Consider the following 19,858-nt stretch of genomic DNA (forward strand, 5'->3'; position numbering starts at 1 on the left):
ATCCTCCAATCCAGGTAATTTATTGAAGTATTTCTTCCAAACAAATGCAGGAATCCCTCTAAAAGAAAATTTGGCCAATGAAGTCTTTTTCTTCAGTCCATTACATCCACACATAGGATTGGTGTGGAGGAAGAATCTGAATATACAATGAGAGAGTCTTTGATAGGTGATGAACTCAGCCATTAACACTAAGCTGGGTCACATTTCTCGTCGCCCTTCATATCATCATGAAAGATGGGAGAAATGAGGGAGAATGTCCACATCATTATATACAATCAAGAAGTAGAAAACTTCATAAAGAATGCATTTCTTTCAAGCAAATATTCAACACGGTTTCCAGCCCCACTACCCACCCCCAGTGTGGAGGGGGTTCATACCCTGCAACATTCATGCTACCCCACTAAATAAAAGCCCTGCCCTAAAAGGTCAATGGAAGGGAATGAGGGGGAGGTGGGAGAGAGCATGGTGACATTTAGAAGTGGCCCAAAGTCTGGGATAGTATAAAATTAGAAGAGGTTAGGCAGTCTGTGAGGGAAACCCACCACAGTGAGAGTGGTAAGTCACTGTTCTGCCCCATTCCACTGAGCTGACACATGAGTACCCATTCACTTGGTCACGCCCACAGCTGCCTGCTTGGAAACCACACAGCCTTTCACAGCAGCACCTCCTGACTTCCGATGGACACAGGCCTCCTAGGTGAAGAAAGACTAGGGGGAGCTGTGACAGACTTCTGATGGGGGTTGCGGGGGGGGGGGGGGGGGGGGGGGGGGGGGGGGGTGTGCAGCACAGTAGCATCAGAAGGAGGGAGCTCAGAAGGCAGCATGAGACACCAGGCAAGGGTCACCATGCAAGATCATGTCTGTCTCCTGCCTTCCCCACAAGATTGTCATTTCTGTCATTCTTCGGGCTTCCGGTATGGTCACCTGACCTGCCTTACCCAAGAAGCAGATAGTGAAACTGTGCAGCCACAGGAAATTACACCCTGAAGGTGTGTTCCCCTCGAAGCCTGGATGTTTGGGACTCGTTTTAGAGATAAGCTCAGTTATTACATGTGTTGAGATAACAAGCCTAAGTAAGTAGTTGGATGATCGAGAAGGGACAGTCTCTTGTCACAGAAATTACTGTTTTCTTTCCTCTAGTACCCCTAGCAATCGTTCTGCCTTGTGTGATTTTTTAAATTTTTTTTTTTAAAGTCTGTAAGACCAAGGGTCATTGGGGAAAGGGCCACATTTATCTTTGGTTGCATGACGAGAAACAGCTTAAAACACCTTTCTAATTAGACATGAAGCAAGTGAGTTAGAAGCCCAGAGAAGAGAAGGAGTGACATAAACTAGGCCATGAGGGTAGCTCTTAGCTTCTGGGAATGTTAGATAATGTGCCATCGCGGGAGCAGGGCAGCAGAAGTGCCTAGAAACACCAGGTGAACCTCCAGCCAATGGCATCACTGAGCAGTGGAGAAAGGCAGAATAGAATGCCAGGCAAGATCCCAGGACTCTCTCCAATAGTGCCCACGCCTAGAATATTATTTCTAGCAGCTGAAAGAAGATTAGGAGGGAATCTTAAGTAACCACCGTGGTTTTACAAGGCAGAGAAGCAATTTATTGGTGTTCATATGCCTCACAAAATTGAATTAAGAATGTTCTCTATCCCTGCCCCTCACCTGCTGCAGCACTCCGTAGAGCGGCCTCTGCCCCTTGCCTGGGCAGCAGGGTAAAGCCGGTTCTGGTTGCAAAGGGTGGGGTGTGTCGGTGAACGGGAGCCAAAGGACCTGGGAGTGGGAGAGCAGGAGAGCCAGCAGGCTGACCCGCTCAGATACTTCTCAGGCCCAGATCCAGGGCTTAGAATTGGCCCACTCCAACCTTTACTCCACCAATGAACTGCCGGAGTGCATAAAGGGGCGGGATCTTACAGATCCAAAAGTACTACAGGATCTCCAAGATAATGAGCAAGGACAGGATATCCAAGAGGCATTCCAGCAGGATTCCAGTGTTGATAGAGTAACAGAAGCCAGAGGCCTCCGACCAAACCAGTGAGCCATTGCAATGAACATTTGCAAGCAAAGAAGTGGGGACCAAAGGGTATACTGGGTTGTTTGAGGATTCCCACAGGACACCTGTGGCCACCTGTGGCCAACAACTCAATTTGATCTAACACAATACTGGTACTAGAAGCTTCATTTGGTGACAAAAGATGGCCAGTTGGGATTCTGTCCCCCCATTACTTGGTGATGTCATTTATATTGTCTTCATATATTTTAGGAAGATTTTACTGTATTAGGTTTTGATACTAACCCTCAAATGGCCTTTAATTTTGTTGTCTCTCCCTATATTCTCTCCCTCATTCCTCTTTTAACTCCCCCTCAACTACTTGATCCTCCCATCCTAGCCCCAACCCCACTCATCTAAAATTATATCTTCTTTTTTTTCTTTTTTTATTAGATATTTTCTTTATTTACATGTCATATGATTTTTCTTTTCCCAGTTTCCCCTCCCAGGAACAAACAAACAAACAAAAACAAGAACAAACCCCTGTTGGCTCCCTCCTCCCCATACTTGCCACCCAACCCTCTCCCACTTATTGGCCCTGGCATTCTCCTGCACTGTGACACATTACATTCCCCTACACTGCTTCCACAAAGAGGGTTTCTCTCTCTCTCTCTCTCTCTCTCTCTCTCTTTTTTTTTTTTTGTGGGAGGGGAAGGTTGCAAGGGTAGAGGGTAGGTACAAGGCATGATATGAAATTTGCAAAGAACTAATAAATAGGTTTTTCTGTTTAAAATAAAAGTCTTATACATAACTCATAGCCCACTGTACCTAAAAGTCCACGGTATCAAATACTATGTTAACTGTCCCTTTGTTATCATATAAAGACAAACAAGGTGTTATACCACCCTCGACAGAGTTGATTACAAGTCAGGATCATCTCCATACAGGAACTTTGCAAGAGCATTTGTTGGCCGTGAATCATCAATCAGATGACTTGAAACCCTTCAGCTGGCTCTCTCATCATTCATTTAGCTTTGTAATGTAAGCACTTTCCTATACTATTGAGTGCCCTTCAAAAATCACCTTTATGACTATAAATTCTCTATATTATGACTATAATAGTCTCCATAGTAAGGTAGGACAGAATGACAAGAAAAAATAAGGGGACATTCAAGAAGTATGGAATGCATGACTTCCCTGGAACTAGCTCAGGTCTCTTACTGTCTGAAAACCTCGCAGACAAAACTCTCATAAATCATGTTCAGAGTCAAATCATGTCCTGACCTTGTGGGACCTGTGCGGGGAAAGAATTCCTTTGTCCAATTTTTGCCTGTGTTGTAATTTTATCAGCTTTCCTTTCCTATCTGTACAATGACTGAGATGTTTTAAACTCAGATATAGATTATATCCTTTGAGCAACCTAACTTCAAAAGCTACAAAATCATATTCATAAACATATGCATATACCTTTTAATTCTTTTAGACAGGCTCTCATTATGCAGCTTATGCAGGCCTCAGCTTTGTAGCAATCCTCTTTACAGATGTGTGCCATATGAGTTTATCTATCCTACCTTCTCTAGCATTTCTGTAGTAGGTGATACTCCCACTACATCATATGATTATATATAATGCTTTAACTAGTCTACCTCTCCTAAGAAGCTACATCTGCCCTTTGAGTGTGAACTAACTGTCCTTTACATAATAAACCAAAGTTTTGCTTCTTACCAACTCACCCTGAAGTTCCTTTCTGCAGCATAAATCAGGGTCTGGGCTGCACGTGAGTGCAAGTCCCTGGGAGGGACTCCTCCATCTGTAAGTTGGCAGCTTGCTTCTTGTGCTGTGGGTGACTCATACAGTGTGATATAAACGAATGTTCCTCCATGTGGGGGCATGTTGATGGGTTTTTTTCTATGTCAAGGAAAGCCTTTGCTGATTTTCTTTCTTTTATCTCTTGTGCTTGATGATTGACATTCAACATTTTTAAAAAAAAAAGTCATTGATATCATTGGTGAGGCTAGCTATTAATTCATAATCCTTTCATTCAACAAATAACTACTATGTCCTATACTATGTCCTAACTGTTCAGGGGTTGAAGATAAAACCTTACACTGGGTGAGACAGGAAACATGGAGGAGTGTGGTATTAAGGAATAAAGAAAAACAGAATCAGGGAACAGAGAGGCTTACAAGGGATAAGCGGTGCTCTTGTTGGACTTAGGGAAGGCTATCAGGAAATGCTTGAAAAGTGAAGTTTGAACAGAGATGTTATAAACTGACACCATAGGAAAACACAAGAGAAGAAAAACCCAGGAGAGGTCATAGCATATGTAGACACCAAGGTAGAACAGAAACATACACAGTGTGCTTAAAGGACAAGCAGAGGACAAGCATGGCTAGGTGGGCACAGAATGGTGTGCTAGTTGATGATGCGAGAGGAGAAGCCAGACTGGGTCCTAAATGGCCCCACAGGCCAACACAGGAATAGCTGTGGCATTTGCATAATCAATGTGACGGCAATGTAGGAAGAGGAAGGTAAGTCAATCGACAGCTAAGATGGAGTGCGCGAAGCCTTTGTCCCTACAGCGATGTTAGAGAAGATGGGATAGACAAAGTCACGTGGCACACGTCTGTAAAGAGGATTGCCAGTCCTGCCTAACCTGCACGGGGAGAACCTGTTTAAAAGAAACAAAAAGTAAAGTCAAGAAAGTCGATGGTAGCTTTAAACCTGAGATGAATACCAACGGACGCAGGAGATCGGCCTTCGAAGACGTGAAAGAAAGAAGGACGGACACATGAGGGAGGAAAGCTACCTATCTCCCACTCATTCCAGGAAAGAAAATGCTCGTCCAGAGACTGGAGAAGGCAAATTGAGAGGGAGGTTTGCTTATTGAATGTGCCCGATTAAGGAAAATAAAATTGAGAGCTGACCATAAGGTTTGGAACATGGCGTGTCCCTTGCAGATTAATCTTTCCCCACCCCTGGAGTGGGGTCCCGTGGCTTCTCACAGCCCGATGCACACCCGGCGGTGGTGTGGAGTCCATGGGTGCAAACTTCCTGCCTTACCCAGCAGCCCTAGCCCCAAGAGGACACAGGACCCCATTTTTACACCACAAGAGCTCAGGGTGGGTCACGGGAACTATTAATGGTCTCCTGGGCTTAAACCTAGCTCAACTAGAAAACAGGCTGCCTTTTATGGTCCCACAAGCTCTAGACTTATAGCTGGTTAAGACTGCCCTTGATCACACATGGGAAACATCACTCAGTGGTTTTCTAGCTATTGGTCAATATGCTCAGCTCTTTTTACTTCTAACTCCCTACCTTTAAGATGGAAATAAAAGCAGGACGAACTCTATACATGGGTGGAAAGAACGCACACGGTGATACGTGCACAGGCTAGACCTGACTGGATACAGCACAGGGTGTGTGTTAGCTGCTACTGTTACTGCTCCTGTGTTCAGAAGATCACAGTGTGCGCAAAACTCGAACTGAGTTTACCATTAAATCCGACCAAAAAGAAAATCACAATTAAATGAATTGTCTCCACTCAGAGTGATATTTAAGCATTCCCCTGTAAACATTTTAAAGTATTTTAATTAAAATAAATAAACAAACTAACAATGGTTTGCTCAGGTCAACAGAATTCCTGATGTAAACTTTGTAGTGTGACAGAAAATCATTTCCCTACTTTGTGATTCTAAATCATAGAATGGAAACCTCCAGCTCCTCCGCTGCTTCTGTACCGGGGTCCTTACCCTGTGTCTCCTAGCAACAGCTTTCAGAGACTCTGTGAAAGACCTGGGAAGATCTTCACAGAAAGCACCAAGAGCTGGAGCTTTGAATCATCAAAATCCCAGGATTATGTCCCAGCTCAGCTCATCAGACACAGTGTGAGTTTAGATAATTGTCCTGCCCTTCAAAGGGAGTTTTCCCCGACTGCTGATCATCATAGAAACCACCTCCCGGGGTGCTCTGCCATGGGGCTATTGGCATCCTCAATGTTCTCAGAGACAATTAGCATGGCCTGAGGAATCCCTCTAACATGAACCAGCAGCATCCCCAAGAATCCCAGTATCCTTATCTATAGAGCAAAGAATTTGAATAAGATGTCCCACATCTTCCCTGGCCCTGGCATACTCCAAACTGTGAGCCCAACCTCAGGATGTCCAGCAGCTATGACTTCACTCACCTCATTCTCTCCTCCCTAAACATTTCTTATTTCCTCCATCAGTTTCTGGCTCTCAGTGTCCTCTCAGTCTGTAAGAGAAGGAAAGAATTCTCATTCTTCAAGATCTGTTCTAAAAGGGTTTTCTAAAAAAAAAAAAAAAAAAAAAAAAATCTGTATTCCAGAGGGAAAAATTGACAATACAACTTTAAGAAGATCTCAGACTGTCTCTGATTTTGGTTTCTACTCCGCAATCAAAAGCAACCATAGCCTCCACCTGCAAGATCCACACAGTTTCCTGTTAAACTGATGAACTGTTTTATTGATAGTCATTGTCATTGACAGCTGCAAGCCAGGCCTACCACCACCATCTCTCTGTGAGCATCTTGGTTGCTCAATAGTGTCTTGCTTTCTTGTACGTCATTCTACTACCTACGTCTAATTCACTGTAGGGTATTCTAATTCTACTTTAAGGTAGGGTCTGTGACCATCTTGCCACACCAACCCTTCAACTATCTCCATCCATGCCTACAGCCAGTATCAGGGAATATTTACTTTTTTTCAAGGCAGGATCTCACTGTGTATACATTGGCTGTCCTGCAACTAGCTCAATAAACCAGTCTAGCCTCAAACTCAGAGATCTGCCTGCTTCTGCCTCCTGAGTGCTGAGATTAAAGGCATGTGCCACCATGCTAAACTTGGGAGATACTTACTAATATGTACATTCATTCAACAAATATCTACCAAGCCACTTCAGGTCATGAGATATGATGGGAAATGGAACAGATACCATCCCTGTCTTTGTGGAACACAATAGTCTAGATGAGTGAGACCAGTTTGACAAATGTAGACTGAGCTAACTATAGTAAGAAGCGCTAAGAAGGAAAATTACAGCTTGGGAGAGTGTCCGAGATACTTGCTTTAATATGAAGGAATCTAAAGTATAGAGGAAAATCAGAGTACATTTGTCACTTTGGTTTGTGGCCCAGATCCAAATCTACATGTGTGGCTGCTCTGTGACATTGTCCCCTCCTCAGAACTTAACAGTGATACACTCCTCTCCAGCCAAACATCAATTCACACAATCTGGCTTTTTCCTCTGCCCATCACTCCCCAACACACAGCACAGAGGTAATGTCACCTCACTCCCAGAGATCATCTCACCACCAATGCCCCCTTGTTCCCCCGCCTGTGTTTCCTTACTTCTCTTTCTTCAACCACCAGCCCTAATACTTCACACCTCACACACCTCCTTGACAATGAGTTTGGATCCTTGTCTCCCCACCCCCCACCTCCACCCAACTCCTATTCAGCACCCCACCATTGTCCTTAGTTTTATTCCCAACCCAAATAGCCATCTGATAAGAGATGGGGTTTTGTAGAGGCTTCTCTGTGTGAGACGTGCTAATCTATGGGTAATTTCCCCAAACCACTCCTATTTCATCAAAAATTTAAAAATTCCCTTCCTCATCTGCAGACTCCAAGGCAGGCTTGAGGTCAAGGACTCCGCAGGCTGTAGAAGTCAAGCAGATTGGCACCACTGTGGAGCCCTATTCTTATTTGGCTCTGCAGAGAATGCACAGACCACTGAGATTCTAGCGCTTTCTGAAAGGATTTGTGGCAATTACACCTTTTGTAACCATAGCAACATCTAAGAAGTGGACTTTCCCTTGCAGTGACTCAAGAGCACTGTACACTGTTTGGGGAGGATGTGGGTTAGCTTAAGATTCCACTTTGTTCTGAACTGGACTCTGCAGAATCTAAAAATTAATAATGTAACTAATGTAATAACTAGTAGTGTAAAGACTAATGATTTTGGGGATGAATTTCTAGAAATCCTGTACAGTTTCACATAGCAGAAATGAAAATTTAACATTTTCTTTCTCTCTCTCTCTCTCTCTCTCTCTCTCTCTCTCTCTCTCTCTCTCTCTCTGTTTTTTGAGACAGGGTTTCTCTGTGTATCCCTGGCTGTCCTGGAACTCACTCTGTAGAGCAGACTGGCCTCAAACTCAGAAATCCACATGTCTCTGCCTCCCAAGTGCTGGGATTAAAGGCATGGGCCACCACCACACAGCTATGTATACTCTCACAACCCATGTGGTCCTGATAGGACATAAAAGAACATAAACTGTGTCATTAAAACTTTGCTATTGGGGAGGGATAGAACTTACGGCAACCAATACATGCTTACAGAGCATGTTCTCATCAACTCTCACTGATGAGGTGAAGATATAAGAAATTCTTATGGAAAAATACACCACACACAGAAGTACTACTCTGAAAAAAAAATAGACAGAGGGAAATATTGATTGATGACTGACTGACCTGTCTGAGACTGGAGGCACACATATCTTCCTCAGACCTCCCTGCTAGTAGAGAGGCCAAGAAAGGAGAGATGAGAGCATCCATAGTCAGTATGGATATTGCCTAAATAAAGGTGAAAAATAAATAGCAAGAGGTGGTGGCTCCTGAGCTCCACCATTGGGAATAGAAGTAGAAGGAAGCATTTCAGAATCTACCTAATATATCAAGCAGACATTGACCGATAATGTAGTGGGAATCCAGAGGCCCTCTAGAAGTCACCCACTCCAGCTATGAGGGAACAGTGAAACATAAACTCAATGCCATTCAGGTTCTGCAGTTGATGAGTCAGGGGTACACATTATCTGAATATCTATTACCAAAGCCTGATTCCAAGTGGAACCATCTTTAGGGAATCAAGAATCAAGACGATGAAATCTCAAATGCATGAAGAGTAAGAACAAATGAATCAGAAGTTAAGTAAACAGGAAGCAGAAAGAGAGAGTTCCAAGAAACAAGACAGGTTGTCCGAAAGTCCTTAATATAAAGACACATTATAGTGAGTTTCAAGTTTTTATTTCTTGAAGTAAACGCTACACTTATTTTTATCTCTACTGGCCTTTGGTCCTGCAGTAAAATCTGCTAGATCCACAGGACTATGTGTGCACACATGTGTGAGTGTGTGTGCATGTGTGTGTGTGCATGTACATGCCTGAAATAAGACAGGATTCAGTTTTTCCTAACAACATTGGCAAGTATGGAAGGCAAATAAGTCTGAAGAATGATCTAGAAAATAAACTGTTTACAAGTAGCAGCAGCTCATTACTGGAGATCATTACAAAACATAAACTCTTTATAAAAGCACAGAGATGTTAAGAAAGGTTTTTACACAGAACTGTTAAGTGATTCAATTCTAAACAGCAAGGTGACTCATGCTGATAATCCCAGCACTTGTGCCCCGAGGCAGGAGGTTTGTCACAGTTTGAGACTGCTCTGAGCTATACAATATGTTCCAGGACAACCTAGGCTATGGTGTAAGATTTCTCTGTGTATTTAAAAAAAAAAAACTATTAGGCAATCATAGCAGACATATGAACCACATATGTGCTATGAGCACACTAAAAGGCCACATATTCAAAACTTTAGAACAGCCATCTAAAAACATTGTATCTCTGACAGTTTAGGGAAGAAGCAGGAATTGTGATCGCCATCATGGAGAGTGTCATCTCATCTCAGCTAGATTGACACGAAACCCACCCTTGCTCAGACCTTTGACTCCACCATCCTCTAAGCCAATGACAGTGCCATCTGAGTCAGCCAGGGTCATGACCATTTGTAATGGTATATGCAATGGTTAATCTTCATTATCAATTTGACTGAACTTACAGTGGTCAAAAGGAAACATCTCTAGCTGTGTCTATAAAGGTATTTTCAGAGAGATTCAACTGAAGAAGAAAGATCTACCATGAATGTGGGCAGCACCAGCCCACTGGCTGGAATCTCAGTTGAAGAAATAAGAAGCAAGTGGGACACCCCCATCCATCCCTCTCAGCTTCCTGACTGAGGACTCAGTGCCACCAGTCACCTTCCTCTCCTGCTGCTCTGCTTTCCCTGTCACTATGGACTCTGTCCCTTTCAACTATGAGCCAAAATAGACTCTTCATTTCTTCAGGTATTTTGGTCAAATCCTTTATCACAGCAAGAAGAAAAAGAAACTAATTCAATCTGGAACCCAAGAGGAATGAATGATCCCTAATATACCTCACAATCAACTTCATGGTTTCTGGGCTGACAGTTTTAGCTGACACCAGAATAGTCTATTTGGACAGCTTTGAGAGGGAACTTGGAATAGATCACTTGAAGTTGCCCAAGGGAAGGATTTAGAAAGACACAAATTAGTGTTGCGTGCATTGTCTTCCTCTTGAGTAACCTGTACACTGCAAAATAAGATCAGACACCACTGACCACTTCAGAAATAGTCCCTCTTTGGGACTAGTTCACCCTGCTCACATACTCAGTACATTATTTCCGTTTTAGAAGAAATTATCATACATAGATTAATTTTCACATAGATTAGTGTTATCAGCACAGACTAAATGCCTGATCCTTCAGAATGGGGATTAAGTATCACTAATGCAGTGTACCAAATGGTGAAGTTACACAGTCAGATTAAATGACTGGAATTGGCTTTCTAATGCTTAGAATTCATGGGGAGCTAGGAAACCAGAGACGTCAGGTCACAGTAAGGACATGCACCCAGGCTTCCAGCTTCAGTCCAGAATGAGTCACAAAGCTGGTCTGACTGCCTGGGAAGCCTCAGGCCACACACCCAAGCTTAGATGTAGAAGTTTAATCTGATAGAACCTCTAACTTCACTCCCTCAATTTGCTGAAACAAATATGATCAAAGTCAAGAAGAACCTCCACCGGGACTTCCAGGTCTGGCCAAGGCACAACACCTTCCTCTGAACTCAAGTTGGTCTTTTTCTTGAGCCAAAAACACTGAGTGGAAACAAACATTAAAAACGCTGAAGCTTTATAGCTGGAAAGAATCTAAGCTAATCCTACCAATCCTTTTGCTTTACAGATTAGGGGACTGAGGTAAAGCCCTCTCATTAGATGAAGTGCCCAGGGTTTTAGTCTAGTAAAGACAGAATCAGAGCTACTTGCCAGGTCTCTGGATGCAAGACTAAAGACTTGAATTAGATCCACAACCTCACACCCCAGCAACACTGCCAAGCCAAGGACTCTCCACAATGCCAAACAACACATTTAACAAAAAAAAACCAACCAACCAAACAACAACAACAAAAAAAAACTGTTTCAAAAGAAACTCTGTTTCCTCGGGTTAAAAGAGAATCCCCTTGCCTGTCCCCATCAGTTCTGAAGCACTACCCAGCTACCATCTATGAATATTTCTTCAACATGCACTAGACCTCCATCATTTCATCCGGCCCTTCTCTTAATCTGATGGGGCGGGTACCTACACTTTACTGAAAAGGAACCTGAGACGACAAAATATAATTGGTCCATGTTCTTACAGCACGAGGTCTATGGTAATAAGATACAGATATAGGCCGTCTACCTTCCTGGCCTAGCACTTAGTCATTGTTATGCTGACAAAAGACTAACAAAAATGTAATCCAAATTTAACCACAATGAGTAAGAGTGAGCTTCTCGTCTCTCTATTCACAATTTGCTTTGTGCTCTGGGCTACTCAACATCTAAAACTCCAGCCCTCTAAACTATATCTGTCACCGTGGGAGAGGGTTTGACAGTCTCCTCAACTCTCTATCTTCTAAAGCCACCAAGCCCAGATGCTGCTGAAGCTGGGAAACTCCAGCACCTTGAAACCTCGGTCACCATGTGCTTCTGTGTGGCCCCTGCTTGGGGCCCAGGGCACATCAAGTCTCTAGGATGAAATTGGCATCTGCTCTCCTCCCATGCTCTGTCCGGCTAAATTCTGCAAATGAGGGCTTTAGGACATGTGAACGATCCTAAATGTTCTCTTAGGAAGGGGGAGGGAGGAACACTAACCACAAATCAGGCCCGTATAGGCCTCAGGATTAAAGATACAAAGGAAATGGTGTATGTATATTCCTTGGTTTAAAGCATATTGGTTTATTTTTGTCTGTTATGGGTAGGATTCTAAAAATGCTGTGTTTGTCTAATGGTACTAGGAGTGCCTTTTGCACCCAGTAATATAACAGCCCTTTTGAGGATCTCTGGTTCTGCCTTATGTCTCAGAAACAGCAAGACCTCTGTGGCCAGGAAATGAGTCTATATTTTTCAATAATCTCCCACGTGTATTAACATGTTTGTGTATTAACTCACACCTGTGTATTAAAATACATGTGTTAACATACATCAACTCTCTATGACCCGAGATCTGTTAGTCTATAATTAAAAGATGATGTCTCTACTGCTGAGATCAACTTCTTTCAAGAACAGGGGAAGAAAAGCTCTTGAAGTAGGGATACAGAAGGGGACACAGGGGATGGTTTGATGATGATCCTGTGTTGTCCATGATATTCTGTAGTGTGGGCTAAAGGACTTGGGATAGGCAGAAGCAGGGGTTGGTGATAGAGCAAGAAGAAAAATGAATGTGCAGTGTTAAGTAGCATGGTTCCTCCCATACACAGCCACCACAGAGCCTCATGCCAGCCCTGTGAGGAATGTCCTTTAAGGGCTGCCTGGAATGACACATCTTACAGGATGTGTCAGCTGAGGGAGCCAACAAGAGACTCAAATCAAACCCACATTCAGCTTGCCAAGCTACAATCCCACATGCCAAAAGTATCGAGTTTCCAACTCACACAAAAGTGCTAACTGAAGCTCTGGATATTATTGTCTCATTTACTGATGGAAAACTAAGACTGTAGATGGTGAGCCATCTGCCCAGGGTCACCACAGTACATTTCCTGGCAACAAATCAAAATCTATCTGCTCCCCTGTTTTGTTCCTTCTACTAAATCGTCTTCACGTTTGATGAAATGGGAGAAAAAGGCAATCAAAGAAACTGAAATCCAATGCATTGAACATCACCGTGAGTGCCTAGTGAAGTGTCTCTGAAATAAACAGAAAGTTCTGGAACACCACTAATTATAAGAAAGCACAATGGCAGGCAGACACACACATCCCCCTTTATAGTCATCTAGTAACATTAATCAGCCATGTAACAGTAAAGGATCTTGTCATCAACAAAGACTGGAAGAAGGCTTACCGAGCTCGTGACTGTCAGCCCCAACCATCAGATGAAAAACTGAAAATCAAGCAGCACACTATGGAGTCAAACGAGTTGTTTGTGTTAGAGAGGGACAGGGAAACTCCACAGAGATACCCTGGGACTTGAACTTGGCCTTTAGAGTTAAAAAAAAAAAAAAAAAAATTCTCTGTGGCATTTCCTTAAGAAGTAGTAAAACCCAGAGAAGAAAACCTCCAGTGTAGACCCTGGGAGCCATCGATGTGCTGAGCAGTACCCTAAGCTGGGGAGAGATGACTGTGCCTCACCTTGGTCTTTCTAGCTGAAAAGACCCAGGCCACTACATCCTCTCCAGCCCCGCCACCACCCCCTGCCTAAAATCTCTCTGCTGCTGAAGATGTCAAGTGACAAACAGAAAGGAAAATCGCTAGTAAAAATGCAGTAAGACGTAGCAGGTTGGGTTTTCTGTTGTTTGTGTGTTCTGATGTTTCTTTGGGTTTTTCTGTGCAGCCCTGACTGTCCTGCAACTTGCTCTATAGACCAGGAAGGCCTCAGAGATCTGCCTGCCTGCCTCTGCCTCCAGGGTGCTGGGATTAAAGGGATGTGCTCACCATGCTGGGCTTCTGCAGTGCACTGTCTTGAACTGGTTTGGGAAGGGGTGGGTGGAAAATGCCAACTCTTCCTCTGAAGTGACATAGGTATAGCTGTGGTGCTATGGTAAGGAGCTGGGGCCAGTTCTCTGCTGGGTACATTTGAGAAGGCTATTTCTGTTGGGGTCCCTGTCTGGAGGATAATAACCAGATGGCATACCCAAAGCCAACAATGGGCCTCACAGGGACTGTGACAAACCTCCTAATGTCCTCTCTTATCCTGTCTTGTGTGAAAGGGGGAATGAGAAGCAAGCATGCTACAGTGCGTACATTTCTCATTCTGTCCTTTGGGAACCATGTTCAGGAAGGATTTTCCCATCCTGCTTAAAAGACAGTAAATGGAGTCTCAGGCTGCTTCTACTTCACTGAGATCACATGAGCTCTAAGGAACAAACCCAGAAGTTTAACCCAACTTTTAAAGCTGATGTTCATTCTGTTTAATAAGACAGGTTAGTGAGCTGATGAAGAACACAAAGCCAGGGTTCTGGATGCTAGGACTTGAGGCCTGGTCTTGTTGGCTAAAAGACTCTGAGAAGTTCTTTAAACATGCACAATATATAAAATAGTAAGGTTCGTGTGTATTGCTGGAGAGATCCACATAGTTGTTCCTGACATATAGAAGGTGTTATATAAAAAGAACAATGTTTTAATTTACTAAAGGAAGATAAAAAAAAAAAAAAAAAAAAAAAAAAAAAAAAGATCTGAAAACTGGCAAAGAGCAGAATAGGAAGGTTTGGGGGCTGGAGAGATGGATCAGTCAGTGATGTACTGGCCAGGCAAGCATGAGGACCACAGTCTGATCCTCATCGCCCAGAATGTCCTGGAGAGTTTTTATTGTTAGCTTGATGGAATCTAGAGTCATCTGGACAGAAGGAACTATTGTTGAATAATTATCTCAATCAAACTGACCCGTGGGCGTGTCTGTGAGGTGTTTTCTCAATTGCTAATAGTTATGGACAGCACAGCCTACCATTGGCGGTATCAACCCTAGGCAGGTGGTTCTAGGCTGTACATGTACCTAAGCATAGACTAAACAAAGTTTTCCATGGTTTCTGCTTCAGGTCTATGACCTGGAAGTAGAAGCCAAAATAAAATCTTTTCTGTCCTAAGTTGTTCTTGGTCAGGTTTTTGTCATGGCAACAGAAAGGAAACTAGAATAGTATGTTAAAACAAAACAAAAAACCAGGATGTGGTAGCATGCACCTTTAATCCCAACACTGGGAAGGTAGAGGCAGGAAGATCACCAGGGATGGTTGACCCATCAGTCTAGCCAGATTCATCAAGAGATTATGTCTTAAAATAGAAAGATATTGAGGAAAACACTCAACTTCACCTCTGGCCTCCACACCATCAAGTACACACATGCACGTACACACTAAACATGTACACACGCATACACAAATAAAGAAAAAGACAAAAGGAACCTCACTAGGAAAATCACTCACATCTTTAAGCCATGTCTAGAATCTTGAACTTTACCTATATGAATGTCACTATAGGAAGCAAGCCAGTTTCCTTGAAATGCCTGGAAGCTCTCTGTGGATGATAAATAAGTAGCCAGAAACACAGACGGGCAGACAAGATGGATATATGGTGAAATGGTATCCGGGTAAAATGACTTCTAAAAATGATCTGATCGTGTGTAGAAATTCCCCTACCAACAAAAAGGCCACTTAAGTTGGACATTTATGCCTCCTTTGCTCTGATCTTCCCCAGAGCAACCTTGAGGCTCACCTTGGAAGTCTGCAAAGCTTGAGTACATAACATATAATGGGCAACCTATCCCTGGGCTGCCAGTTTCATATTCAGCATCAATGGGCTTGTAACTCAGCTACTGAGAGACATTTGACAGTTACAATGACACAGATGACAAGAAGTTACCCTTACCGTTGGAGATTCATGCTGGGCCACTGGGAAGAAATGTGAGGTCAGAGCTTAGGGCTGGGGCTCTGACCCATACATCCATGTGACTTACACAACTCAATTAACCTCCCTTAGTATCACCTACAAAATGAGGATAATACTTTTATTTCCCACCATTGTTTAAAATTTACCTGATCTTCACCCGCTGGTTGCTGAAAAAGGGCCTTCTAAACTCTTCGACTTGCCCGAAGGTCAAGTTTTCCCAGTAGGCCCCTGAACCACACCCAAGCCCTTGCTGAAAAGATGATTCAGGAAAGGGGTGTTGGTATCAGAAAGGCCAGCCATGTGATTAACTTTGAACTACTGCTATCATTTTGAACTCATGACCACTAGACTCAGATTCAGTTATGTGGCCAACGAGTCAATGAGCTATGCCTATCTAGTGAGACCTTAGTAAAAATCTGTACTGGCTGGTTTTGTGTGTCAACCTAATACAAGCTAGAGTTATCACAGAGAAAGGAGCCTCATTTGAGGAAATGCCTCCATGAGATCCAGCTGTAAGGCATTTTCTCAGTTGGTGAACAAGGAGGGAGGGCCCAATGTAGGTGGTGCCATCCCTGGGCTGGTAGTCTTGGGTTCTACAAGAAAGCAAGCTGAGCAAACACACATGGAAAAGCAAGCCAGTAAGCAGCATCCCTCCATGCCCTCTGCATCAGCTCCAGCCTCCAGGATCCTAGCTCTGTGTGAGTTCCTGTCCTGACTTCCTTTGGTGATGAACAGCAATGTGGAAATGTAAGCTGAATAAACCCTTTCTCCACAACTTGCTTCTTGGTCATGGTGTTTGTGCAGGAACAGAAACCCTAACTAAAACACCTATAGATGGATTAACTCTCCTGATTGGTAATTCAATTAGTGCCCAGGTAGTGAACATGAAATGAAAGGGTTCATAACACCCTGTAGGCAAAAGCAGACTGGTGAGCAACTTAGAGTGATCCAATGTATAATCTAATGTATTCGTTGTATGTTAGTCTTCTAGGTCTTGTTGAAAAGATTGCAACCACTGCCCAGCTCCTTCATTTTAGAGATGCAAAGACCTAGAGTGATGTGCCTAAGCTCACGCAAACAGTGTGGGTCAGTGTGAGGGGCAGCACACTACAAACTTCTCCCTCTAACTCAGCAATTCCCACAGGTTCTTTCTCTCACTTCAAGCAACAATTTCAAATTCAAGTGAATAAGGGGTTAATGGCCTGCCTTTCAGGCTGGACCAGATGTGCCTACTTCTCCTCTGATTCTTTCCTCCTGAAACAACAATACCTAGGACAACAGCACAAGACAATAAAGGACAGGGTGGGGCTGGAATGCGTTGTTCGTGGAGAGAGAACCCAGTAAAGCCCGGCTCACCAGAACTCAGCCCACCATACTGGCCCTGCTGACACCAGTCAGTGGCAGAGCTGAATGATGTCTGCAAAGAGATACAGTGTCTGCTCAGCATCGGCTAAAAATAGTGACCGGACTGTCCCACAAAAAAAAAAAAAAAAAAAAAAAAAAAAAAAAAGAGCCACGGCCTCCTGAAACAGCTGGATCGTGTGACAGGTGAAGTCAAACACTGCATTCCTCTGTGGCTGAGGAGAAGCTGAAGCTGAGCCTGAGCAGTGTGGGATATATCCACATGACTCAAACTTACCCCCCCCCTTCCTCTCTCTCTCTCTCTCTCTCTCTCTCTCTCTCTCTCTCTCCCTTTCTCTCTCTCTTTCTGTAAATGTCTCCATCCCTCTCTCTCTCCCTCACTCCCTCTATTCCTTACTCCTCCTTTCCCTTCCCCTCCCTTCCTCTCCCTCCTCCTCTCCCCCTCTGTCTCTGCTGTGCTGAACCTCAAATCCAAGCCAGGCAAGCTCTTTGCTATGAACTAAAACCCCAGCCCTTCCTTCCATTACTGCTAAGCTGCACCTCTGCCACACATTCCCCTACCTTCTCTTGGTCTTTCTACAACACCTAAATTCATTAACCCTTTAGCACTGGAAACTCCAGAAGAGCCTTTGACTTGAAGAGGATGCTTAGGGAGCCAAGAGCCAGGAGTTTACCTTCCTACCTCCTTCATCAACACAGGAGACTCCCCAGGCAAAAAGGGAAACCCGCTCTGGCCGCAGTGAGATATTGACATGGTGACTGCTGGATCTTACTATCAGCAACACATGACTCTTAAAGTCCATAAATAATAGGTCAGTGCATAATTTCATGAAAATAAAGGAAAGGATCCAGTCTTCCAACCGTGTTCAGAGAGTATGCAATGCAGCTGCCCGTACAGCATCACTACCTGAACCCATCTGTATGACTGCCAGAGCACTACAGTGATGGGTTTCAGTCTTACAGAGCATCGTCCTCTATGTCACAACATTGGCCAAATGTCATTGTGTCTGGCATGTTGCCAGGGTTACAGCCAGCCATTGCAGATTAAGAATGTCCCTTTAAGAGTACTCTGTCTCCTGGTGAGACTCTCAAGGAGAAAACTACATTTTCATATGTAAATGGTTATCAGTTGGAGACAGCTTCCAGGCTAGAGATGGGAATATGCATCTAGTTTTTCTTTCAGTTTTAGGACTTCATCTGGTACAAGCATCCGTGCAAGCTCTGAACATGATCCCTCAGCATCTGCGGCCCTGTTCTATCTAGAAGGCCGTGTTTCTTTGATGTCCTGAATCCCCTCCGGCTCTTACACTCTTTCTGTCTCTTCTGCCACAGAGTTCCCTGAGTCCTAAGGGGAGGGATTTGATGGAGACATCCCATCTAGGGCTGAGTATTCCAGTGTCTCTCACTCTCTGAATATTGTGTGGCTTTGGGTCACTGAATTTGTTTCCGTCTGATATGAGAGGAAGCAAGGCACTCATCTATGAGTGTAGCAGAATGTCATTAGAAGCCATTGTATTGCTACATTCCTTTAGTAGAGCAATGATATTTTGTTGTCCTGTAAGTCCCCGGGACTATCTAGTCTCAGGTTCTTAGTCACCAAAGCAATGTCAGGTACAGGTTCCATTTCATGGAGTGGGCCTTAAGTCAAATCAGTTACTGGTTGGTTACTCCCATGAGTTTTGTGCCACCACTGCATTGGCATACCTTGCAGGCAGGCCACCATTGTAGATCAAAGGGTTCCTAGATGGGTTGGTATTTACCCTTCTCCTTCGATGGTATGCAGCGTACTTCTAGTACTAACACTGGCAAACAGTAATCATGGTTCACTCACCAAGACCGGTGAAGGTTCTCCCCTTAAGGATAGCCACATGCCAGCAGCAGAGGCTCAACAGAAAATTAACAAAGGCATCTTTGGAGGTCCCTTGTCTCATAACAATCAGGGCTTTTTCTTTTTTCCTTTCTCTCTTTCTCTTTTTTTCTTTTGTTAATTTCTCATTTTCATTTTTATTTTTACTTCTATTTTTTATTCATTTTTTTCTCTCTCTTATTTTTAACCCTACAGGTCCTCTGCATATGCTATGGCTTCTAGTTTTCTGTTTTCATGGGATTCCTGAGTATGTAAATGACTGAGTCTCCATCTATATCTATTTCTTGTACCTCTCTTGGGCTCTTTTCCTTCGTTTGTTTGACCTATTTGCAATGTGTTTACTTTTACTTTATCTCATTTTATTTTCTTATTATCCCTTAGAAACCTATTTGCTTTCTAATGAGAGACATAAAGGGGGTAGATCAAATGGGAGGAGATGTGGAGAGGAACATGGAGAAGTAGAGGGAGAAGAAATTGTAATCAGGATATACTATATAAAAAGTATTTTTAAAAAAACAACAACACAAGAATGTCTTTTTAGTCATGGTTGTAGAGAATTTCTCATTGGTTCTTAAAAGATAAGCAAGAAGTTATAATGAGTCTTTTCTCAAGGTTCTCCTATCAGAATTATTTCTATTTATTTTATTTTATCTAATAAAAAATAGGTGGTCCCCTGGGCTTGTACAACATACTACAGCCATTTATGTGCTCAGGAAACATTTACTGTGTCATCTACTGTTTCAGCTACCAGGGATCAAACAGTGAAATCAAGCCTGAACATAGAAGAGGAAATCAGTAAAGAGCTTTGGGGAGAGCAAGCAGGCAGACATCCATTGTCAAGTAGCGGTGAGTTCTGTGGAGAAGACAAATTAACAGAGACGGTGAAGAATGTGTGCTGGCATTGTCTGGCTTGGGTCCACTG

The 19,858-nt window shown here is 43.4% G+C and overlaps 1 long non-coding RNA gene across 6 annotated transcripts in view; it reads right to left on the reverse strand.

Moving 5' to 3' along the window:
* The window catches only part of LOC116102770, a 46,191-nt gene that overhangs the window by 6,282 nt on the left and 20,051 nt on the right, over positions 1-19,858 (reverse strand). For all 6 annotated transcript variants that reach the window (XR_004123278.1, XR_004123277.1, XR_004123274.1 and 3 more), the window contains one exon: positions 6,172-6,239. This is a non-coding gene — a long non-coding RNA (uncharacterized LOC116102770). The remainder of the gene's footprint in view (positions 1-6,171; positions 6,240-19,858) is intronic.

Source organism: Mastomys coucha, unplaced genomic scaffold (assembly GCF_008632895.1).
Source record: "Mastomys coucha isolate ucsf_1 unplaced genomic scaffold, UCSF_Mcou_1 pScaffold1, whole genome shotgun sequence".
In the NCBI taxonomy this organism is placed as follows: Eukaryota; Metazoa; Chordata; class Mammalia; order Rodentia; family Muridae; genus Mastomys; species Mastomys coucha.